This window comes from Botryllus schlosseri, chromosome 4 (assembly GCF_051294905.1).
Source record: "Botryllus schlosseri isolate E-star chromosome 4, Bs_hap1, whole genome shotgun sequence".
NCBI classification, from domain to species: Eukaryota; Metazoa; Chordata; class Ascidiacea; order Stolidobranchia; family Styelidae; genus Botryllus; species Botryllus schlosseri.
Window position 1 is genome coordinate 24,882,420 of NC_137239.1, and position 26,865 is coordinate 24,909,284.

At 40.3% G+C, this 26,865-nt stretch overlaps 1 pseudogene across 1 annotated transcript in view; it reads right to left on the reverse strand.

Moving 5' to 3' along the window:
• Window positions 1-527: 527 nt before the first annotated feature.
• Window positions 528-26,865, reverse strand: part of LOC145437561 (copine-8-like) — a 30,170-nt pseudogene continuing 3,832 nt past the window's right edge. The window contains exons 3-16 of the transcript XR_013914684.1: window positions 26,709-26,859; window positions 26,605-26,644; window positions 26,401-26,477; window positions 25,243-25,245; window positions 21,882-22,046; window positions 15,837-15,983; window positions 15,705-15,780; window positions 12,060-12,175; window positions 10,956-11,076; window positions 9,307-9,414; window positions 8,841-8,968; window positions 7,449-7,609; window positions 5,174-5,247; window positions 528-916 (exon numbers count right to left, since the gene is read on the reverse strand). The product of XR_013914684.1 is annotated as a copine-8-like (transcript). The remainder of the gene's footprint in view (window positions 917-5,173; window positions 5,248-7,448; window positions 7,610-8,840; window positions 8,969-9,306; window positions 9,415-10,955; window positions 11,077-12,059; window positions 12,176-15,704; window positions 15,781-15,836; window positions 15,984-21,881; window positions 22,047-25,242; window positions 25,246-26,400; window positions 26,478-26,604; window positions 26,645-26,708; window positions 26,860-26,865) is intronic.

The following is a 26,865-nucleotide window of genomic DNA, read 5'->3' on the forward strand; positions in this document are numbered from 1 at the left end:
ACTCAGTTTTGCTACAGTGCCCTGGATACGGATCGGTTCTAATAACTCATACCCTGATAATGTCAAGTATCTTGTCCATAAATGCAACTTTTTACAGCTACTTTTGTGAAAAATAAATGCATCTTTCCCCGGATTCGACTGCAACATAAACTTGCCCTATAGTGATCATATGCCATACGGTATACATGCATAATCACAGTATATTGGTTACGGCATGGAGTGAAATGCGTGTTGTCCATGTTCTGTATAAAGATGTAAATATCAATACACAAGTCACCTATAAGAATATAGTTCATCTCGAGCAATCTCTGCAAGCCTAGAAGTGGGCCGTGCTACAAGTCGGCAGCTACGGAACGAAAATGAAGAAAATTGGCCTGGTGTATATGACCATAGTAGTCGACAAACACCATGAATACCTCAAACAAACAAACACGATTCCACACTACATGATCTATATATATTGAGAAGTTAGTAGTTTTCTAAACAAAATATACCAGGAGTATAAAGGAATTTTCAAATGCATGGCATGGTCTTTCAGCCACACAGTGTTGTAAAGCAAGCAAGCAAATCATTACTAAATACAATCACGATTTATATGGTAGACCGCTGTTATTTTGTCAAATCGATAAATATTTTTTATCTTAGTTCACCATATGTGTTAATATCGGAGTTCTTCTAACATGCATGTAGTACAATTTACATCGGTGATGGTTTTGGTGTGACAAAATTGCAGAAATTTTCCTCAGAAGCTGAAGTTGTCAGATTCCGCGTACGGTGTTTCTTGAGGATGAAAGTTTCTGCTTCTCATATAATCGACCAGCTGGTCTGGTATTTCCTCAAGCACGTCCTTAGCTAAGTTTGATTTGCTCAAGACATGGTCTTTCGTTGCTCCAATATGGTTGCGCATAGGCACAAACTGAAATGAAACGCACAATTTGTTCTGTATCGAGCCATGGTTTTCAATGTGAGTCAAAAATATTTGCTATAATCGTACTGGGTACATGGGGTCGTGGGCAGAGGTGGTCGGTAACGAAATGCTTCTACTTTTTCGAAGTACTCAAGTAGTTTCCCGCTACTTCTGGTACTTACTCAAGTATATCAGATGTTCTCTAATTGTACTTCTACTTCGTAATATTTTGTGATCTACTTACTTACTTTTCGCTATTTGCAGTTTGTCAAGTAGAAGTAGTCTAATCCTCCAATAAGAAAGATTGCCTGGGGAGTTTCAGGGCTGTTTTCACGGAGTACCAACATTTAATTTTCATCAAAGTCAAGTAATGCCCAAAATTTTTGTTGCGCTTCTCGCACAGTAGTTATGGAGTGACAAATATGTTTCCCCGAAAGTATCGGTGAATATATTTTTGATACCGAATTGTGTGGTTCCGCTCATACGGCATTGTTGCCCATATCAAATATTTCATCACAGTAAATATGACCCACCAAAACGCTCGAAACTACCGTTTCGCAATGTAGCAGCCCTTGACGTGAGCTAATCTGAAAAAGTGGACTCCGGCTTTTTTGAAAGTTACACCTGTTTTAGCAGACCACCTTTGAAACTTTCTGGGCAAAAGACATGAAATATATTTTCGGCTTTTTAAACGTGGTATTTGTATTTCTATTTCAATTCCGAGAATCATTTATTCGGTTTTAATTACTTTCAGTTCTTTTGTCTGCATAACATACATGTTGAAGTGTAAATGCAAGTATAGTAATCTCTCCATTTTCTGAAAATAAAGCTACACTATATGGTAATTTTACGATCCACAATATTTTTTTATTAACGTAAGCCTATACTAATCGCGCAAAGTGTTGAAACCGTATCCGACACAATTTGTCAGTATTGCTCTTTGCCTAAACTAGGGACCTTATAATCAGGGTTTCGGAGCCGGAGCCCGGAGCCGGAGCCCCGGAGCCGTGCATTTTCACCGGAGCTGGAGCCGGAGCCGGAGCTCTACATAGAATTCAGCCGGAGCCGGAGCTGGAGCCCATTATTTGAGGAGTAGCTCCGGCTCCGGCCTATTTCATAAGATGCTATTATATATATGCAACAACCACATCTGCTGATTTATCATAATTGAACAGCAAGCCTGAATTTTAATCTGTGAACAGCAATGGCATAGAGCAAAGTGCGTTCTAATGCAACCATGATATTGTCGACATTTGACAAGTATTCATTACGACGTCAAAAGCCGGCACGGCGGCACCTATACATGTCTTCGCTGCTACATCGGATGTTATTGACAGCTGACAGATTCTAGATTGCTATAGATAACAACTAACCTATGGGTAGATTAGTTATCTATATAGACCAGGAATGGCCAACCTTTTCAATTGAAGGGACACATGCAATTGATGAACGAGTGCACGGTCCAATAGCCGCGCCAAGCGGGTAAAATTAAGTTCATAAATAAACTAGGTCAATAATATTATTACTTGAGTATATATTGCGGGTCTATTGTATACCGCCCACTAGGCTCAGTTTGCAAGGACACGACTATTCGGCGTCTGGCCACATCGATATCGAAGGTCTCCTATAATATGCGACAATCATTTTGTGCCTACATTTCACCGTCGACGATCTTCATGCGAGCGCAAACGCGAGAAGACTTTCTCCCGTAATTGCGAATACAGTTAGACTCAATCGGGTAAATTAGGCGGTTTTTTTTTCATTTTCAGTAGGGGTAGGCTACCAAGCAAGAACTCGTGTGACAATTAAACACGCGAAGCGTGAAGAAGAATTTCGCTACTATTTTAGTTTACTGTAATGTACCACGATTTACTGAAAATGTGACTGGACCTGGATCTGAAAATGCGTTAGAGCTGATGTTTTAGTCCTTAACATCCCAAGTGTCACAGCCAGAATTGTAATTTTTGGTTGGCATTGCAAGTTCGCAATCGTAGCAATTTATTTCCGATAATATAATAGGAAATTACCTCGCGGGTCACGCAAAACCCTCTCGCGGGCCACATTTGCCCCGCGGGTTGGCTACCCCTGATATAGACAGACCCATTCGATAATTTCAGTGCCGGAGTCGGAGCTGGAGCCGGAGCAGTGGTAATAATGCGGCTCCGGAGCTGGAGCCGGAGCTAATGTATGGTGGAAGACAGCTCCGGAGCCGGAGCTTGAGCAGTTTCAATTTATGGCTGCTCCAAAGCCCTGCTTATAATATGGGGTAGGCCGCCATGTCATGATATTTTCTAAAACGGGGTGTTCGAGTAAACAGAGGGTTAGTATCACATTTTCATATCAATACTATAATTTGCATCCCATGCTGCGGAGGCATGCTTGTTCCGTCGATAATTGATCCTCTCCTCCTGGTATGCATCAATACGAATCACACTCCCGGCACCTTCTTCATAGCTCAATCTGCAGGTTTGACAGTCCATGCAAACGAATTCAAAACTACTTACTTACTTGAGTAGAATTAAAGTCAGTCAATTCTACGTCTACTTGAAGTAGTTTGAGGTTGCTTATGAAAGAAGTACTTCTACTCGTACTTGAGAAGATTTTTGCATCGCTAATTCTACTTCTACTTGAGTAGCTTTCTTGACTACTTTGACCACCTCTGGTCGTGGGATACGGAGTAACCAGTAAGATTTCACGAAAGTATTGGTGAATATAATTTAGGTAGCTCGTTGGGGTGGTTCCATTCACACCGCATTGTCGCCCTTCGCCCATATTAAATATTGCATCACAGTATATATGGCTCATCATAACGTTTGAAATTGATGTTTCGCTTTGTAGCATTTACTTATCATATCGTAATCTAGCAGTCCATGGCGTGTCCTATTCTGGAAAAGTGGACTCTGTCTTTTTCTTAGCTTTACACCAGTTTTAGCATTCCACCTTAGAAAGTTTCTTGACTAAAGACATGAAGTACATTTTAGGTTTTTAGAAGTAGTATTTATCTTTCACTTTCAATTGCCAGTATCATATACTTTGAGTTCTAATAAATATCAGTTCTTTTGTCTGGATAACATACATGTTCAAGCATAAAAGCAAGTCTAGTATAATCCCTTTAATTTCTGGAAAAGAAGCTACGCAATATGGCATTTTTACAATCCACCATATATTTTATTAACGTTTAGTAATCGCGCAAAGTGTTTACAACGTATCCTATAAAACTTCTCCGTATTGCTCTTCGACTAAACCACGGGCCTTATAATATGGGGGTGGGCGGCATACTATGATATTTTCTAAAACGTGCTGTTCGAATAAACATAGGATTAGTATCGCATTTCCATATCAATACCATCATTTTCATCCCATGATGGGGACGAATGCTTATGCCGTCGAAATTTTGATACCTCCTGGTATGCATCAATATGAATCGAGCTCGGCACCTTTCGCATAGCTCGATTTGCACCTTTTGACAATCCATGGAAACGAATTACGATCGTTTTCACAACTACTTACTTACTTGAATGGATTTGAAGTCAGTCAATTCTGCTTCTACTTCAAGTATTTATAGGTTGCTTATGAAAGAAGTACTTCTACTCGTACTTGAGTAGATTTTTACGTCGCTACTTTTACTTCTACTTGAGTAGCTTTCTTGACTACTTTGACCACCTCTAATGAAGAGCTATCACATAACGGTATAATATAGTATCTGGTATTAATGATATTCATTTTCAGTTTATTTCAATCTATGGCAATAACCGACATATAATCTGTATTAGAAGTCTATAATGCCCGTGTTTTTTAATTAGTTGGATGGTGAGATCAAGAGGTAGGCTAGCAACCTTTAAATTGTCGTTTGATGTACCCTACTCGGGTGTTCTCATGCGGCTCCATATGTTCTCTGAAGTTTGAAATGCGGATCCTACATCCGAAAATATTGGGAACACTTGGAACACCATGTATACTGTAGCCATCCTATTCGGCAGACTACATTCGTTCACACTGTGATAGAAAACTGGCAAATTGAGGAAGTTTATTCTGGCACATATACATTCAAGAGAGAGAGAGAGAGAGAGAGAGAGAGAGAGAGAGAGAGAGAGGAGTGAAAGCGAGAAATTTATTCGTCATCGCAAAAATGAAAATACCGAAAACCCGTCGGAGACATATGTATGTACAGTATGTATAAAGAGTCGTAACGAGTTGGACCGTGGCCCGTAAAAGAAAGGGTGATCTGGGGGCTTTGCCCGCCAGATATAAAGAAACATGACTAACCTGCACAATGTCACGTTCCGCTTCGACGCCCTCGTATGACAAACGCACGGTATCGCCATCGAGCTCCTCCATGGCTGGAAAAAAAACATTTCAGTCGTACCGTTGGCTTGATTATGACCGTAACTGCCGCCCATCCTACCCGTAACTGAGAAGGATGAAGTATCGGGTATTTTGAGGAGATTTATTCAAATTGAAAATTGTAACAGCGCTCCGCGCCATCCATATCCCTGCATTTATTTCGGGGTTTTATCATAGGTCCCTCTGTCCCGTCGTAAGTCCAGAAGTGGGCCCTGCTACAAGTCGGCATATACGGAATCAAAATGAAGAAAATAGGCCTGGTGTAAATGATCATTGTAGTTGAACCGTGAATAACACAAACAAACAAACAGTTACTTCATAATTATTGCGGAAAACTAGCTAAATTCAGTCTCTGCCTCGGTCGGGTCGAGAAAGCGGACCAGTAACGAAATGCGTGCCAGTAATTTCAATACCTGAAGCGATGATGGGTCACCTCGATGTTACACAAATCGATGAAAGTATCGACTTTTCATGAGAATATTTTAGCTGCAGTTCGAGTACGGTAACCTTTTGAATAAGATAATAGCTGCTGCCCAATGTTTCCCGTCTTCCACTTTAATGTGAGACCACAATGTCTTCAAATCACAGTGTCTCTTTAGGGCAGTGGCTCTCAACCTTTTTGTATTCGCGGATCCCTTTTGGGCCGTCACGGACCCCCACGGACCACCGACGTTTTAGATCAAATTTATCTCAATATTCGCACAATCATCATCTGTCTTCTGCAAATGAAAACTGCAGGACTAGTGATAGACAGCATTTAAATGACTTTTCGTCAAGATGACATCCTATTCATGCAGGAATTGGGTTGACTTTTATACTTTCAAAGCGAATTCTGCAACTGCATATCTTGAAATATGTGGACGTGCCTTGAAAATCCACACCTTCGATTTGATATGAACGAATGATCAAAATCCATTTAGGCCAGTGGTTCTCAAACTTTTTAGAAACGCCCCCCTCCCCACGATAGTGAAAAATTTCGCGCCCCCTTATTGTCATAACACAAAATGAAACCAGAATGCTAGCAAACCCGATGGATAGTTTGATTGCATGGATGGTTATGCATGTTGATGAGAGAATTCTTCAATATGAAATTCGAGCTAAACACATAGCAAAAACAACGAACTGCAGGTAAATCGCGCGAAGCGCGAAAATATTTTTCAGTTGACGACATCTTTGTTCCATCCTTCAGATTCTTTCACGCCCCCCAAAGGAGGTGCGCCCCCCAATTTGAGAGCCACAGATTTAGACAAAGAAAGTTGGTGACGAATGTAATATTAACGGGTAACGCTTCCGGCGACACAATTGGTTATTATGGAAAAGTGGTTATGTATATAGCAGAGAAATTGGAATTTGTAAACATATCCAAGTGACCGTGATTGACCTTACTAATGCAACTATTTATTTTTGCACAATCCCCAACGAAACAGCAAAATATTTGTATCAGTAGGATATTGGCAATTTACAGCTAAAATGAGTCTGCCCAGCAGAATATTTAATCTTTTACGGCCATTCTGTTGATGTGAGTTCTATTGCTAATGAAGAAAAACTGCCTCGTGATTTTCCTAATTTTTTTTAAAAATATACAAATTTGGTTAAAAACGATTTTGTAAATTCATAGGCTTCGCGGACCCCCTGAAAATGCTTCGCGGACTCCCAGGCCTCCGCGAACCCTCGGTTGAGAACCGCTGCTTCAGGGCGTGCTTGATGTACACTGTGCAATCTGCGAGCGCGTGGCTATTAGACTCCGGCACATATCGGTCACTACGGAGACACGACACGTCAAGACAAGACATGTGAAACCAAGACATATGTCATCTCGGTAAACATACTATTCCGTGAAGTGGTCTGCCAAATAAATAGGCGGCGAGAAAAGCTTGGTCGAGTATGAACATCGCATGTCTGGCGAAACCTTATACATATAGACTAGACCAGTGTTTCTCTTTGACATCACGAGACCGGCGAAACTTCAAAACGAACGTATCGAAGGGTGAACCATCAAAAATTAAAACTCTACCCCATAATTACTCATTTTTGTATATTGGATATTGGCGCGCAGTTCTATTGACGTTTTTGCACCAACTTGATGTTGATTGTTCAGTTTCCTTTGAAGGAAATGCGACTTCGCTGTTTGCTACAGTACATCTTTTATTATACTGCGAAGTGTCGCTTAATTGCACTGTTCGAATCCAATCCCTACCTTCAAAGTCATCGTTTCCAACACCTACAATGATGATAGACATCGGAAATTTGGCAGCGTTGACGATTTCTTCTTTCGTGGCTTCCATGTCGGTGATCACGCCGTCAGTAACCATCATCAAAACAAAGTATTCAGATCCGTCGGACACTTGGGAAGCCATACTGCATGTGGGAATGGACCGGTAAGATATCAGCATTCGTGATGCGCAATGGCATTGGTCATTTCATGGCATTGGTCATTCCATGGCATTGGACGCGAATCAGTGGTGGGCAAAGTGCGGCTCGCCTCATTGAGTCCTATGATTGCGACTCTTTATTGATTGCACAACGGTTATTAATCAATGATAAATCATTGCGTTCAACAATGAACTTGATAAATAATCACGGAGCGCAGGTCGCGATTATTTCCGGGCAAACAGCTCTTCCATTACAATTTTTTCAAAAAAAATTCGCGCTCTGTGCACTTCAATGTCGCAAAGTTCCCTTGATTATTGCGTACCCTTCCCCAAAGAAAAAATACGAATGATTTATAGAAATGGGCGTTTCGACGTCGATCATTCGCGCCAGGACATATGGCGTTTTAGCACATGTAACATGTAATATGCGACTCTGAGAAGTGTGCCAGGACGATCGGCACCCAGAAAGCCTCGGCCGATAAGGACTGCCTTTATGCTGACCTCGATACATATAGGTTTAATTGTTCATAGGCGCCTAAATGACTAGCACCGAATGTTCCCGTCCTGGCAATGTGAACACCACAAGACGAGAACAATTATTTGACAGTGAAGAAATACCAATTTTAAATCGTGTGCGTCGTTTAGTTTAGTCTACGGGGGCACAAAACCAACGTTTTGCGGAGAACCTGACGAAGTGTTGTTTCGGTCCTAAAGGAAAGTCGACCAAAAACCGAAGAGTTTAACCAAGACAATATCGTTGAGCGATAATTACAAGAAAAGAAGTATGAAAAGGAAAATAAAATTTCAGTGATAATAAAGGGAAGATATACTGTCAAGATTAGCTCAATAATTACGAAGCTAGTAACTTGAAATGTCATTACAAAACCAAACACCAAAACTTTACCGCGAGTTACCAACGATTTACAGGGTGATAATATTACCGATATGAAATCTTCCTTAAATGATCAGCAACTTTAAAGGAACTGCTCCGCACTGCTTTGGCTACATATCAGCCTAATTCCAAACACCTTGCCGCCCAGGTGTAGACGCACCGTTTCATCACACAATAATAAACTACATTCGATAGCCTATATCTCATCGTGATGTAATAGATTCGTATTTTTGAACTTTTGTGTTGTGGCTCTTTTAAAACTAAGATTTTTGATATGCGGCTCGCACGTGAAGCAGGTCTGCGCTACGTCTGGAATATGACTTACTCTGAGACGCTTCTGATGATAGGAGAGAAATTTGTGGGTCCGTGCAACACTATCCTTTTGATGCATCTCTGATATTCTTCCAGTACTCCCTTTATTCCAACACAATTTGGATCGTTTTGATCGAAGTTCTACGGGCAAATTGATTAGCAGTTGGTGATTGGAAACAAAACCGTAAATTAGTACATGGCGAGTTCATTTGCAACATTGTGAAACGTTAAGCAAAAGATGGTATTATCAGCTTGAATCAAATTATTGGTCTCGTTACCGTTAATCGGATGTGGATGCTTTTGAAAGGCACATCTCCGAAAAGTACTCCGGATCCGGATAAATGAGATCTTTGGTGTTGACCACCTATCGCCCTATGTCTGATTCGAATATCTAGCAGTAGGCTACTATCTGACGTGGAATATCAAACATTATCAGATGCGCTAAAATACCGCCAATTGTCATAGATGCCTGTACTTACTATTGGAAAAAAGTGCGATATTTCCCCGTCTGGAGGCAATTTCGCTCCAAATCCATATGCTGGGAACAACTTATCTGAATCGTAGTCTTCTATTATCTCGCCAACAGCCTGTGGATGAAGTCAAGTAAGTATAGCAATAAATGTGCTTCATCCACGTCTAGCTGTAAATATTCATAAATATCAGTGCATGGTGGTAACTGTGGCAACCCGAAATACCCAATTGGGGATGAGCTCAAGGGCGCCCAAAGGTATTTCGCAAATTATTTTTTTGATATTTATTGAACTTTTTTTCAAATTCTCCTCGCGCCTTGCGCGATTTACTTTCACTAGCTGTCCTGATGTCAGTACGGGTACCTATCCTCCAAGATTTGTTTTCTGAAACCACCAATTCGGGTTGATTTATGGTTGCAGAAATTTTTTAGAAATAAATACAACGTCTTGCATAAAAGTCGTTGTTTGTAGTATTCCTGGTCGCTGTCGATTACTATGGTCATTTACACCAGGCCAATTTTCATCATCTTTCATTCCGCAGCTGCCGACTTGTAGCACGGCCCACTTCTAGGATTTTATAAGACACCACTTATACACGGATGAGGTGACGAGGATGAGCCTAGATAAGCCTCCAACACTTAAGTAGAAATTATGGAGTAGACCTCGGTCGGACTCGAAACCGCAACCTATCGGTGTTGCAGCTGTGGATTATACCACTACGCTATCTCGCCACACGTTAACGACAATTTTTGTAAACCAGCAATTCAGGTTGATGCATGGTTACGGCAATTTTCTTAGAAATAAATAGTATAACCAACTAACGCGAAACGTGAAAAAAATACATTAGCGCGTCCTCGGGGACCATCCATTTTTACATGAAAAAATAGAACAAAGAATAAATGAACAAAGACATATGTAAACCTAGCAGAAGGAGAATTCCCTTATCTATATATCCGTGTAACTGTAAAGTGTAAACCGATGTAAAGGTGGTAAGTCACGTTTTTCGATATATATATATATTTGAATAGTATATTCATATGGAAAAAAATACGAATATGAAGATACTATGAAGTTCTGTACCTCCAATAAGTTTTTCATATGTATATTTGAAGAGCTTCTTGGAGGCACATAACTTCAAAATACAATTGAACATTATATTTATATTGAAATGAACCCGAAAATTTTCGGGTGACACAGAGCTAACTATCAGCGAAGTGGATAATTGGAAAAAACATTGTATATAACATTGTATATCACAAAATATCACGTCACCGGCATGAAATTTCGAATAATCGTGGCGAAGAGAGCGCTGAATCTCAATTTACTATTTTTAGATGATACAGAACTCCTTCTGAAAGTGTGAGGGGTCTCTCGCGACAACACAAAATCTGTCGTGTCGATAATTTTTCGCACAAACAGGATTATCCAGCAAATATGTGCCATTGGCAGAATCTATGGCCCTAGCCTGTTCTAAATCAAGCCCCAGGGGACGCGTCAAGGGTGAGCCTTTCGCTCGCGTGATGCGCGTGTTCTAATAACTCTGGGGACTTGTTTTGTGCGGTCCTGCAAACGTTGTTTAGTTTTTCCCACGTACTTGAATTCAAAGGAAATCTGGTTTTATCATCATCATCATCATGCAGAAATCAAACGTGATTCACCTGAATTGCTAAGGAATATTGATTGGGTCGTCTTGGGTCGATGTAGTGCAATGATCCCGGCAGGTGTGGGTCACCGTTTGAAGACGTAAAGTCAATACCAACGACAAAGCTCATTTTCGTTCTGCAAAGTAAACGTATTGTTACGAATAGTTATAAATAAATGGTTCCCAACGTGGGCGATACCCCCTTCCCCCCAGTGGCCGATTTTCATAAACTAGTGGTGACTGGGGGGCGATAGGGACGAAAATGCTAGAACATCGATATATTAAATAGTGTGATAAATATTATAGTGTAATAGAGTGTATTAAAAAGTGCGATATAATTGACACTGCCAAAAAAGGCACGTGTCGATGGCTTATTCCGGGGTTGTAATGACGCGATTGTAATGTCACGATGTTTCGGTGACTCGACTTGACTTGAAAATTACCATATTATGAACGCGAGCCATTTTATATCACTCTAGCAGTGTTGAAAAAAGTGGATTGAATCGGATTGAACTAAAAACTGGACAGTGAACATAATGACTTGGACTCGGACTCGATTCAAAAACACTATGACTCGAAGTCGACCCTCTACTCGCTGACTTGGACTCGGACTTGTCGCGTTGGTGAATTGAAAATGACTCGACTTGACTCGAGTCAAAACTATGAAAGTGGAATTGACCTGTGAGTCGGAGCGTTGTGACTTGGTTCCAAGCCTGGCTTATTCTGCATATGACGTGAAAAAGGGTCAACTCAATAACGGAAAGTAGACGCGAAAACTGGTTTTCCGGGCACTAAGCACCTCCAAAAATGGCTTTTTTCAGTAAATTCACCAGCGATCATCGTTAGGCGAATAAATTTTCCGTTTATAAGTCCTCTTTTTCGGGTCTGTAAATATGGGTGGCGAAATATTGTGTCAAGATTGATAAGTGGGCGATGAGTCGAAAAAGTTGGGAACCACTGTTCTTAAATAACCTACAGAATTTACTCAGGTTTTGTTAAGCGCAATTTCGCATGCCATTTCCGTCCATGGTCGACGAAGACGAATATAAAGTTACCAGTGACAACGCGTCACGAAGATGCGAACTTATGAGCTCAATGTGCAATATGCATCGATACAGACCCGTATCGAATATACTCGTAGAAAGTTGGTAGCTTGTCAATGCGAAACTCCAGCAGACTGATATGTCCTGAATTTTGATACTTTTTCTTTGTTTCTTTCTTCTTCGGGTGTATACACTATAGTTGTCACAAAAACAAAAATTGAACATAGGGTGAATTCGGATCGCATCCTATTATGATCGGACTCCAATGTACACGCCTGAAGCAAATCGAATCTCTATTTTTTTGTAATTTCCTAATGTCGCTTCACGTTTTAGGGTGATCTCTGTGGATGTGATCGACTCGTACGAGTTGGCAACATGGTTATTGAAATCAAACCCCGATGTGTGAATACGAATTCTGACAATATTGTTAGTCTTGATGATACCTGCGAGTTATCAAATATCATGATTGAAACACCTGTTCCGATTCGAAGTGACGTAGTGGATCTTTCCTGGATATATCTTATCGGCATCCGATCAAAGCACAACAAGAGGCGCCTAAATAGTGAGGTATACTCCAAATTCCAAGCGTTACATTAAACTCCAAATTCCAAGCGTTACATTAAAACACAATACCACTTTTTTCCATCTCTGGAGTAGAGTTCGACCGATATTGATTTTTGCAGGCCGATACCGATTATCCACACACTCACAAGGCCGATAACCGATATCATAGTCCGATATTAATATGGAAGGAGCAGAGAACCATTTCGCAAAAAATATTATATAATATAGGCACGATAGCACCTGTAGGCTACATGCCACAGAAAGCGCAACAACAAACGAGAAAACTGAAATTAAAAAGAATTATTGCTTAATTGTGTACATTCATTAAAATTTGGGATAACCCAAAAAGCAAAAGGTGATACAGAATTGCAGATCAGTCCAAGAGGTAGATTGTAATGCAGGAAACATAGTTTCTCTGCATGCTCACCCAGTTAAACTCGTCATGCAAGGGTAGATCTGTCACGTATCGCCCTACGCGTCGTCGATTTCTTGAGATTGAGAACACGGAGCATTGAATTTCCAATATTTTTCAATTTTTTTTACATGTACATTGTACAATATTGGCCGCGATATCGGCCTTCATAGGCCGATATCGATAATCGGAAAAGTTCCAGATATCGGCCTCGATAATCGGCCAGGTCGAAAATCGGTCGACCTCTACTCTGGAGATGCGTGATTGTCCATTTAACACCTTTTAACCGAGAGAGCGAGGTCTGTTTTCACATGAGTGACAAAAAGGTGAGCTAAAACGAGGTCATTCCCGATTTTGCTCTACTTCCAATATAACGTCACAAACGATCTGGTGACGCACGGTCGACTGTGTAGGACAGTAGTTTAGGCTTACCATACGTCCTCTTTTAAGAGGATTTGTCCTCTTTTTTGACTTTTTTAAAAGTGTCCTCGGAGGACGCCCTTTTGTCCTCTTTTTTGAGATTTTGTCCTCTTTTTTGAAAATTTAGGTCAGATTTAGAGCAAATTGCGAGTGATATGCCGCGAATTAGCACAGAAGTGACGCTCCGGCGGGTATTTCGGAGTGAAAAACGGTGATTTTAGCTCTGAGCGAAAAGATGACCTTTTTTGTTTTTAGTCATCCACCTGGCAATGTGGAGAGAAAAACGGTATTTTGAGCTCTGAGCGAAAGATGACCTTTTTTTTAGTCATCCACCTGGCAATGTGGAGAGAAAAACGGTATTTTGTGCTCTGAGCGGAAAAGATGACTTTTTTTTAGTCAACCGATCGCAAAGTGGGAAAAATTCACCGGTTTTTGAGAATTCTACTCCGGTTTTGCAAGTTGCAAATTTCTGAAAAAGTTTCCTCTTTTTAGATTTCCAAAATATGGTAAGCCCATAGTAGTTCTTAACTTTTTTGACCTCGCGGCACCCTTTGAAAATGAATAATAGTTCGCGGCAAACTAGCACAGTGGCCCTCATATTTTTTGGCAACTATCAGAATACTTAGCAGCACCAACAGTCGTGCCCTTTCGGAGCACTCAAGTAGGCTTTAGTCGGCTTCAAAGGAGAAATTTATGTATCTTCTCTTCTATATATGCGGACATGTCACAAATACGTCTACGAATGGTATCATTTGACATGGCAATCGTTTTCAATTCTTCCGCAGCTTTGATCCCAAACATTTTTTCGCAATTTTATAGCAAACCGGAAGAAGAACTTTCTACGCTTAAATGTAAGGTTTTGAGTCCAGCTATTTCCTCTGCTACCAAATAACTGGCTTGGTGCGATCTCGTTGAAACTTCGGGCTGCGTTTGCATAATATTTCATGAGGTTTGTTTGACAATAAACTCTGCTCACTACAACATTACCGAAGTAATTAACCATCGCATCGAAGAGGCCAAGCACAATCGCCGCTAACGAATACAGAGGCGTAGAGGCGTATTCATGATACCAAACGCATTTCCACGCAGATCGTGTAGCACGCGTGAGGATGAGAATAGCAATATAGCAATAGTTCTACTGGCAGCCACCCGCAGTTCACTTATAGTTTCAACAAACCGGGATAATAACTTTAGCGGCGGGGGAAATTCATTAACAATATAAATTGATCAACTTTACCGTCCAATTCTCAAATTCGTAACAGCTATTCCGAAATAACTTCAAGATGAGCTGCTCTATACGTTAGGCTGGACGTTATATGCTCATTAGAACTCTGTTTTTTTTTTTAATTTTGGTGCTATATATGTTGCGACTTGCGATCATGCTCGAAGGGGTCGTCGGAAGTGTTGCGCGTTATTATTACATTCATCACCATCTTTGAGAAAATGGACTTTCGGCATTCGTTTATAGCAAATCGACGACGCGGATTTTTAAGATTCGACCGCGTATTTCAAGAAATGCAGCTACGTAACTTGCTTTAAAATAATAAAAATTTTCCCGATTTCTACATGAATATACTATGATGTTAATTTCAAGAAAAGTCATTTTATTGCTGTTTATCACTACCCTACAATTAAAATTTGCACACAACAGATGACGGTTGTAGGATAATTGACCTAAATTTGCACTAAAACTTGGGGGGTCCGCGGAGGTCCGTGATGGTGCATTGGGGGTCCGGGAAGACGAAAAGGTTGATAACCACTGCATTAAGCGTTTTATTTTATTTTACAGAATTATAGGCATAAGACTTTAAGTGGAATTCTAAGTTTGAATCGGATTAGGATTGCAACATACAAAATTTCTAGATTAGGTTTAGGATTAGGATTTGAAGCTCCGGATTTGGACTGTATTAGGACATAGTAATTTCAAATCCGCTCATCTCTGCTAGGTACCACTCGCGCGAGTTCAGACTGTTCAGAGAAGGTTGACCTTGTTTTTTGTTTCAAGTTGGCTGCAAGGTTAATGTATTTGCAGGGTCGTTGTGGATTCGAAATTGGCAGATTTTTTGGTAGGAAGCGATATAAAGCAAAGGCACATCGACTTATTGAAAGGTAAGTGTTATGTATTTCCCACTCATGAAGCCTATTGCCATATATATTCGAAACGACGAGTGTCAACACAGAGAGTGTTATAATGGTGTTACATTCAGGACATGAATATCTAGAGACAGCTCTAGATATCTCTGATTCAGGATAGTGAAGCATTCAAACTAGTGCGAGTAAAAACTGCGGGTATCATATGGGGATGCTGGGAATGACAAAACATAACTCGTACTTCAATTCCGGCACACGGGCCTCGACTGAGTCTGCGAAGACTGGTCTTGAATTCTCCGATTAGGTCGTGCCTGCAGCAAAAGCTATTCAAACTATTCAGTTCAACTCGAAACAGATATATAGCTACCCGCCGTCTCTGTTCCAATCATATACTTGGACCTTGATTGTTCTTTCCGGGTCACCATTGCAAAGTGATCGAGACTGTATTACAATCTCTTTCCACGTTGGGTTGAGCGTGTTCTTGATAACTTCGGTCTTATGTCATACTGTGAAACTGGAAAATTAAAATTTGTTCGATATTTCATCTTGATGAGTCATAGTTGTGTTTGGCTGGATTTGGATATCGTAGTATATATAATTCCGCATATACAATGAAGTATCGATCAGCACCGATATTAGAAGCGTAGTAAATTGTATATAGGGCTGCAATTAAAACAAAAATCAATTTAAAACAAACATGTTTAAAACATGTTTCTATTGTTGTTGTTTTTGTTTTTTATCCACGCCGTAACGAATATTCAATTGTGACGTCACATTGAATTGGCATTGAAAATAAAGGGTCAATATTCCCCTTTCGACGAAAAGGGTTTCCGACCACCGTCATAAACAGACTACATCGCATTTTTATGGTCGGTGGTCACCATCACCAAAACACCCATTCCGTCCCGATGATCTATATCAGTGGTTCTTAACCTTGCCCCCAGCGCCCCCCAGGGGGCGCTGGCGATGTTGAAGGGGGGCGGAAACGCTCAGGGGGCGATATGGGGGGCGCTGGGCTCAGGGGGGCGGTATGGGGGGCGCTGGAGAAAAATGGCTTCGCAGTAGATGATGTGGTGATAGGACATATCCTTAATGAGTATTCAGAGCAAATAAACACCGAAAACTTCGTTACATATAGCCTTCAAAATACATATAGATTTAATTGTCCATGGGCGCCTAAATGACTGACACCGAATGTTCCTGTCTTGGAAATCTGAACCCCAGAAGACGAATTCCATCTGGCAGGGAAAAATTATATGTCAGTGAAGAAATACCAATCTGAAATCGTGTGCGTCTTTTAGTTTAGTACGATTGGGCGACAGGGATATTCCTGTTGGGCGATATCCCCGTTGAGCGATTCTATATTTTTTGATATTGCAGACAGGGGGTCACGAAATAACATCATGCAACGAGGTCATACCAACGGGTTCGCCTGCCCGAATATGTTTAATTATTGATAACGGGCCCTACAGTTTCCAAGAAACCTCAAAATGTTCGCTTTAAGTTTTGATGAGTCTGCGCACACTCAACAACTCACTGCGCTGACCCTTGGACAACAGTGCGTAACGACTAAAAAAGGTAATAACTCCGGATTTGTTGTGCGCAACGTAGATTTTCTGTGCGCAGAGAACGTGTCAGCACTGCGCACGTGCGCAGCTTAGAGGGAACATTGCACCTAACTCAGCTCTACCGGTAAATGTGTTTACGTGAGCAGAGAGAGGATGAAAATTGATCTCAATTTACATGCAATTCCCGATGATATTGACCAATTCAATCATTAATTAGTGAAATTTTTCGCACTTCGCGCGTCTAGGCGAGAATAGCTCCCTCAGTAAATGTACACCCAATGTAGATACCCAATAGGCTATCAGCAAATAGCGGACAGCCTAATGGGGTTCTGGGAGCGAAGTCCCACGGAAGTTTGGTTTATCACCCGATGGGGGCCCAGGACCAACGCTTTATGTTTGGGGAGGGGGGCTGACGAAGTGCTGTTACGGCCCTGGTAACGAATAATTGTACCTGCGGGAACGCCCGAATATGTTTAATTATTAATTACGTGCCCCTTATTTTCCTATACAACAGATCACTCAGTGCTACTGGTAAATCTGATTACGTGGGCTGAGAGGATAAAAAGTTTATAGCGACTTATAAATGTAATTACCATGCATTATAGCAAATTTTGGTACCTAGGGCGACCAGGCCACACAAACTTTGCTGACCATCAAAATCACGATATGCGGTTCGTGGGGGCGATGCCCTCAGAACTTCGGTTTATCACGCTATGGGTGCGCAAGGCTATTGTTTTTAGGGGGGTTGACGAAGTGCTGTTACGGCCCTCCCTCTTACTCATTGTCTTTATTACATTCTTTACAATATGAAGTTGAGGGGGCGCTGGAGCACGATAATTTTTGAAAGGGGGCGCTGGACGAAAAAAGGTTAAGAACCACTGATCTATATCTACTATATGCTATAACTGTTGAACCGACGACGATTTCGAGGGTTCCAGCTACCCCACATCATATACGTCGACCATATTGGACGCAAATCATCCGTAAACCCATACTACATGGTTTTTCGGACGTGCTTGAGATTTATAAGTTACCGGCTGATTGGTTTTATTAGATCGTATTCAACTCACATAACTAGTCTAGAGCTAACTAGAGCTGCGCCGGGAAAGTCGGTAAGTTAATCAGTTGCGTTGAGGTTGAATTGTTTATTTTGTATTTGTATTTTGATTTCAGTTTACAGTGCTCGTAAAGCATTGTCATAACTAGGGGGATTTTGTTTGACCTAAAAACGGAAAATTTTAACCTAAAAACTCAAAATTATGAGATTTTTTTTACCTAATTTACTTTTTTACTTAATTTTGGCCAAATTTTGACATCATGTATGTATTAAGTGTTTTCCCACATGTTAGAATTGTACTACTTTTCTTTATTTCTGGTCGGAACCGTCTGTCCTTACAAAGTAGTTTGGCCTGAAAAACTTTCTTACTTAAAAACTGACAAACATTTACATAAAAAAAAACTTTATTTTAACCAAATCTGAAACTATGAAGAATTCCAGTAGTTAAAGCACGCATCATCGTAGAAATAATTAAAATTTGTTGTTGCTGCTCTACAACAACGAAATATACTTTCCTACATTCTCAGGTAGAGAGTATTTGTCCTTACTGAATAGATTGCCCAGAATGGAGAATGACCATTCAACAGCAGCAGTTGTTGGCTGGCAACACTGAAGTTGTACGTACACTGCTGGTGACACACGGTGTTGCTTCATTCTGTCAATGTTTCCTACATCACAATTTTCATCATGTGCTTCTTGCAGGATACTACGGTACGTTGAGCATATGTGTGTTGACAATTTTTCGACCAAACGCTTCAATTTTGACAGAATTTTGACTTATTTTCACATGTCAAAAAAATCGCCCCAGTCATAACTTATTCTATATTTGCGGTCCTGAGGGATTATTTGAGTGAAAGTGTTTGTTTTTGCTAAATATGTGCTAGGTAACATATGTATTTTTTCATTTAGTCAGAATTGCTTCGCGGGCCAAGCGACATGGTGTGGTGGGCCGGATGCGGCCCGCGGGCCGTATGTTTGACACCACTGTGGTAGATGGTTATGTTTTATAGTTCTTTAATAGTCTCAAATGAGCATTTTTGCATCACTTTTCGAAATCAGTTCAATGGTTCCTTTCCTATATATGCCACAGCTTGCACATTACAGCAGCAAATTTGCTTTGCGATGTTGCCACATATCCTTGGTCTGCGACGGTTGAATCAAACAGACGACTCCTTGTAGATGATAATGAAATTTGAGGGCATAATAGATATTTACTATGATCAGAGGTCGTCCCAGATCAGAGGTGGTCAAAGTAGTCAAGAATTCTACTCAAGTAGAAGTAGATGTGGCGACTCAAAAATTTACAAGTACGAGTAGAAGCTGTCCTTCTAAAGCAGCCTAAAACTACTTGAAGTAGAAGTGGAATTGACTGACTTTATATGTACTCAAGTAAGTGAGTAGTTGTGAAAACCATCGTAATTCGTTCGCATAGACTGTCAAAAACTACAAATTAGGTTAAGCGAAAGGTGCAGATCTTGATTTATATAGAACTATAAATGAATCCCAGGTGGTATAAATTTTCACAGCAGAAGCATTCGTCCTCATCATAGGATGAAAATGATAGCCTTCATATGATAATGCGATACCAATCCTCGGTTTATTCGAACCCCGATTTAGAAAATAATATGGTATGGTGCCCTCCCCCATATTATAAGGCCCGTAGTTTGGTCGGAGAAGTGGTGTCGCATAAGGTGTTAACACCGTGGGCGATTAGTAAATGTTTATAAAGAATATGGCTGATTGTAAAAATGCCATAAAATTTGGCTTTATTTTTGGAAAATAGAGGCATTACTACACTTACTTTTATACTTCAATAATCAACATGTATGTTGAACTGAAACTAATTAGAACTCGAAGTATGATACTGGGAATTGAAATATAAATATAAATACTACTTCCAAAAAGCGAAAAATATTTTTCATGTCTTTTGTCCAGAAAGTTTCAACAGTGGTCTGCTAAAACTGGTGTAAAGCTAAGAAAAAGACAGAGTCCACCTTTCCAGATTACGACGCCATGGGCTGCTAGATTACGATATGATAGGTAGGCCTAAATGCTAGATTGCAAAATGGTAGTTTCAAACGCTATGATAGGCCATATTTACAGTGATGAAATATTGCATATGTGCGACAATGCGGTGTGAACGAAATCACGCAGCCCGCCACCTCAATTATATTCACCGATACGTTCGTGAAATCATATTAGTCTACTGTGCGCGAATCGCGACAAAAATTCTTGGCTCTACTCAATTTTTATGAAAATTAAATGTTGATATTCCGTGAAAACAGCCCCGAAGTTCCTCAGGCTATCTTTCGGATTGGAGGATTAAACTATTTCTACTTGACAAACTGAAAGTAGCGAACAGGAAGTAAGTATATCACACAAAATACTACAAAGTAAATGTAGCGGGACATTAGATCTACTTGAGTAAGTACCCAATTAGCGGAAAACTACTTGATAACATCAAAAAAGTTGAAATACTTCGTTACTGACCACCTCCGCGGATTACAGCAACGATTGGAGTCGAAGATGAAGAATTGTTAGTTAAACTCGTGTCACAAGAAAAAGACTGAAAATAACAGCTACAAACGTGCACCGCAGCAGCAAGTGGCCACGTAAACATACAGAGAACTCATCTATATCTTCACAAGCAGCTGATTCTCCCCATAGCAGTGATTTTGGAGTTGCGCAATCTTTATCCGATCATTCATCTAAATTTACTACTCTGGAAGCTTCTGTAAACCAGATAAACGACAGAGATATATGCCAGGTTTTTGATCGGTGATTTACTTGAGACGCAATCTTGGTTCACAATGATGGGATGGTGGTAGAACACCATTGGACTAATCTTCCAGTTTCAGAATGGCATAGGTATCAGCATTTCATGAGAGTCCGAGAATTCGTGAATAATGGTCAAGTACTGAAACATCCAGCAGAACGTATGATATAATTATAAACTGATCACGCTATGTACATACCAAACGACAGGAAACAGAACAAGCCTGTCTCTCACAAGCCGTGGAAGATGTCCGACAAATATTTCAAAATTTCGAAAAATCAACCCATTTTTCTGATTGGTATTGGATTTTTGTCAAATAAATCCATTTCTTTGTTATGTTGTTTCGTTATCCCTTTCCCCGTTATGTTGTTATGTTTCATAAAGTAATTGAATTGTCATAATGTCGCTGTGCGAGTGGATGGTACATTTACAGTTGGTGAATCGTGCCAGATGATGCTTAGTTTTACGTACCGTAGGTTTGAACATTTCTAAGGCAGTGTTCAATATGAAAATGGTGTCCTGAACTCGAAATAATATTGATGGTGAGGTTTTGCGTCACCCCAAATCACAACAGCTGCATGAATTCTGGTATTTATTGTAATTTAGTTGGCTAGGTAAAATCGCGGCACTTAAATTTCAGGAGGAACTACCATTTTCGACTGATATTCTTCCAGCTCAACATGCACACAGATGAAAGGGATGAGTTGAAGAAAAAGTTGCTAGAATATGTTTTTAGGGTATATAAAGCATGGGAAACAAACTGAAAGCCATGCCTTTTTGAAAGTCGGTCAATTCTAAACAACCCTAATGGTTATATGGATGGTTAAAGTTTCCGTGTGCGCTGACGCAAAAACCGTGTGATATTACCATTTTGTATTACTGATTCGGTCAAATGCCTGTTGGCATTTACTTCGGGTAGTCATAAAAATTAAACGATGAAGCATTCAGCGATTGGACATATATCCCAGTAATTCCACGTATAGTTGTGAAATGTGGAGCATCAATACTTACCTTCCATCCTCGTTGCACCTCCAAAACAATAGGAATGGGTCCGATTTTCCGAAAACGTCCTTCTTGTCCAGTTTCTTTCCGCTCCACTTCATATGAATTATATCCTTTGACGAGCTCAATTCCTCGGCAGATATGATGATTCTTCCTTTGGCTTTTGAGCCGATTCTACCAAGAGAAGAGATAATGTCGATTACACCAATCATCACTAATTATAGTGCAAGTGTTTGCTGCACTAATATGATGAGAAAGTTGCACTTAATTTTAACAAAACTTGCAGTAAAAGTTTGTATTTACGCACAATGTTTAGGGTAGTTGAAAGGTTCCGCTGTATAACTCAAGTGCCTCCATACTATAATACTATCGCCCCCTAAAAGCTTGCTGGTACGCTTATATTTGGCTAAGATTCAAAGATCGAAATAGAAATACTACTTGAAGTGAGAATGACTAGCGGGCCGCACGAAAATCCCAGGTGGTCCGCAGGTTGGATATCTCTGCCTTAGATAGTCATCTTAACAGATATCAAGTTTATCGCTTCTTACTTGCAAACGAACAAAGGCACTTTTAGAAACACACAGTTTAACCAACCAAGCTATCTCAAGAAAACTTGACCTCGAAAGACTAAAACTTCTTTCCGTTTGTGCAGGCTTGGCCTAACGCCAAGTCATACCTCTACTTCTAAGTTAGTTAGGGCACTGTCGTGCTTGGCTGGGGTTTTTGAATATCTAGCTTGCAAGCCCACTGTTGCGTCATAGATAACATTGGGATGCAGCTAATCCATCCTATAGCTCTTTGTTATGCAAACCAAAGAAAATACAACTATACTAGAAATAGTTTAAAGCATGTTATTTAAATCACTCTTTTACATTTTGAGCAATACTTGATAAAAGTTGCAGTAGAAAGTTGCATGAAAAATGAACAAAATTACAAAAAGCTACACTATAAAATTTCTACAGACAGCTTAAAACATCATACTACATGCATTCTGCGTACTTAGGAAGCTGTCGGAAGCTGTAAAAAATTGCAAAAGTTTCAATAACTTGCCCTACTAATGATTTGCACAAACAGTTAAAACACAGAGAAATAGCGCACAATTTCCCATTTCGTATAGAACTTCCCGTTTCATATGTACAGCTTTCACTATCAGGAAACTTATCTCATAAAAATTTAGATGGTTCAGGTATGCAGTCATAAAGTCCATCTGCACATACTCCGAAAGATTCAGACAACGATATTGCTACCATGCGTTGGGAATCTGAAAAGATGACACTTTTTCAAAATTTTCAGATTTACAATACCGGAATAAAATCCGGAAACATTGGTAAATTTATTACGAGTTGTTTGTAGTTGGTTGACTAAAAAAGGGTCATTTTGCCGACCTCGACTCCCGAAATATACACTTTTGTTGAATTCTCCATTGGTTGACTAAAAAAAGGTCAACTTTCTGGCTCAACTCCCGAAATACCCGCCGGAACGTTACTTGAGTACTGACTTCCTACATCTCCGTCGAAATTTAACATAGCCTACATTTAACCAACATTTTTGAAAAAGAAGACAAATTTCTTCAAAAAAAGAGGACATTTGAGCGTCCTCCGAGGACACTTTAAAAAAAGTCAAAAAATAGGACAAATCCACTTAAAAGTGGACGTATGGTAACCCTACACAACACAAGTTGGTAAAAATTAGGGATGGTGTGAACGTGATGTTCACGTTCGCGTTCTGTGTGGTAACCTCCGAAATTTAGAGGTTCACGTTCACAAACGAACCTTGGTAGGTTCTGCACTGTGAACCTTATTCCTATATTACAATTTTCACTTCATTAAAACATCTTTCGTTGAAATGTATTGCATTTCAACTGTGGGCCACACTATATGCATGGCGCTGGCAGCGTAAAAAAAATCAACACTGAACGAGCACGCACCGTGACAATCTCAAAAATTTTATTTGCTTTGTTACAAAAGTTTGCCCGAAATATCCAGATTTCCGTTTATGAATATTTAGTGACTCTCTGCTGTAAGCTTGACCCGCAATCACACAACACAACATCAAGAGCGAAATACGCTATATGTGTAGTCAACGAATGATGATTATTCATTCAACCATTCGATGAAATTGATATCGTTGTCTGATGTAAAAAATCTATCAGGTGTATACGGGGTCAATCTTGATTTCAAATGTGTATTGTGTCATAAAAACCCAATCCGTGCGATTGGGGCGTTTGTGGGGTAGTATCGGTAGCAAGGATAGAAACCCGTTTGATAATCTGGTCAATATTAAGATAGCAATGCCAAGACGCCAAATACATTGCTCGGTCTGGCCTAGACCGTCAAGGCGTTAGCTTATATTCCCTTGCAAGTCCTTGTCGAAATTGTTGGCAAAGCGACAGAAGATATTGATTTATGGGACTATTATATCATGTGATTACCCCAGTTGATACATTTGGCGACGTTTAAAACGTCAATATGTACTTCAGCATTGTCGCATTATGTGGTATCGTTTAAAATCTTTAAATTAACATAGATAGGCCATCACTTCACTGAAATGTAGGGTTGGAATTAGCAATATGACGTCACGTGGCGTCATGCGGTTCACGTTCTCGTTCACACAGAACCTTTCAAAAAGGTTCGCGCTCACACGAACCTGAACATTTCAGAGGTTCACACCATCCCTGGTAAAATACCTTTCCCGTCAAACGAACTGAGAAATAGGCCACGTTCTATGGATTGAATATGGCAACCGAGTGATGTGTCGAACTGTTTCAATGACTATGCTCAGCTATTTGGCGAAATTGTGTTGCGCTGATCCACGCTCATTGACAATATCGGAATTAAGTGATCGTTATTTTTGTGCGTTTTCGGCAATCCATATGTACGCCGTCGTTTCGATCCAATTAAAGGACGCCAAGATGCGTACAAGTCGGTAGAAATATTTGCGTCCTTATTCAACTTGGTAAGGCAACGGTGTAACATGACCTGTAATTCCCCGCATTGTCCTTTTATCAACATGGCAATCCACCAGATTTTTTTCGACCGGAGCCGGATTCATACTTTTGCTGACAAGTCCAGATGCAGATCGGAGCCGTAGTCCGTAGCCGTACTTTCTGTGATATGGCCAGAGTACAGGAGAGAAGTGTGCAGGATTTAGCCTGATCATGGGGCGGATATTGGCAGGATATTTTGGGGGGGGTTCGATCAGGATTCATACTTGTTCCGACATGTTCGGACCGGATACGATTTGGAAGAAACAGGATCGCAGTTCGACTAGTGAATTTAATTACCTTTGTCCGGTTTCGTCATGTATACAAAATTTGGAGCGAACGCAGGGAGCTGCGAGCTTTGAGGCAATCCTTGCTCGTCATAAATACCCACTGAACTGTGACAATACGCATGCCCCATGTCACAGTTTCGCTCTCAATCACCAAGCAAAGTCGGAGCAGTGTGACCATACAACTTCACCGATGTCGTAGGTAGAGTTAGTCGATAACAATGATGAGCTTTCCCACAGGAGGTAAATTTCCAATTTGACTATCAAATAAAACGTTCAAGTTCTTCATATGCTTTTTCTGGTTTATTTCCGAGCAATGATGATACATAGCTAACGGCAATAGCGTATCAGGTCCGTCAATAAAAATGCCTTACTTCTCGTTAAACCGAGTGGTATTTCTATCACCGGTCGGTTATGGATGACCTTATTCTCGTCGAAAAGAAAAACTCGTTCGATGTTGGGATTACGGAGAGCAATAATCTAATCTTGTTATGCATCAGCACAATGCGTAATTTGATCCACTTCTTCTAAACTAGTCACGTCATAGGCTGGATATGCTTCCATTGCTCATGTAAGCATAGTCCTACTGGCCGTTTGTGTATTCGCGGTTATGGTAAATATTGGTATTTACGTCAGGCCGATTGTTCTCATTATGATTCCTATTGATTATGATTCTTTCCATTTGACCAAAGACAATTTACGGCACTATTTGGACTGGATTGCCGAGCGCGAAAATTGATATGAATCGAAAGCTATCGCGGTACCGATGGCGAAAATTAAAAAAAATATATTCTGCTCGTGGTCCTGGAAGCCCCACAAGTCAGCCTCGAATTTTGCATTGTAAAGAGTCCGGTATTGTGACGCAACAATGTCGTATGGACGCAGGAGAGGAGCAACGCAGATTGCAAGCGTATTGGCCATTGTTGCGCACCGACTGAGCTTATTATTTGCCATATTATTCTAGGCTGCGTCACAAAGCAAAATTATAGGCTGCTTTTAGAGGGTTCCAAGACCACGAGCAGAATGAAATTTATATTTTTAATCAGTACCGCGGTAGCTTTCGATTGATACCAATTGTCGCTCTCGGCAAGCCAATCTAAATAGTCCCGTTAATTGCATTTGATCATGGAAAGGATGACGAAGTACAGTCGCAGTGATCCGTGGGATTTGTTTGTGACCCCATCATTGTAGGACACTATGATTGCACTATATTGATGTTTTTCATAAAACATTCTGAATTTCGGCATTCATAACTAACTTCAGCGGTGCTTCGTATTTATTGCTTCGACTTCCGATGATTTGTCCTAGCGTACAAAAGACTTCTCCCAAGAAATCCTGCAAGTGCAATAAATTTATTAAAAAGAATATACTATGTATATAATGGACTATAGGTCGTGTTAAAGTAACCCCAGTTATTCCATCAAAATCTATTTGATACCACAAGAAGGCATACAATTCATACGTGCTTATCCAAGGATGTACTTTTCGAGTCAACATCGTATCTGAAAAGAGAATGATTTTTTTTCTTTTTTTGATTCGGCAGAGAAGAATGGTGAGGAAACTCACATTTTAAATCTCAGGCGCTGTTTCTCCTCAAAATGGTGATCGATCACGATTTTCTTTACAAAATCCGGATTGAGCGTGTCTCGAATCATCTCCGTGCGCCCGTTTTCGACCCATTCCTTCGTTCTCACGTCTTCAGTAAACATCACCGCAACTGCGA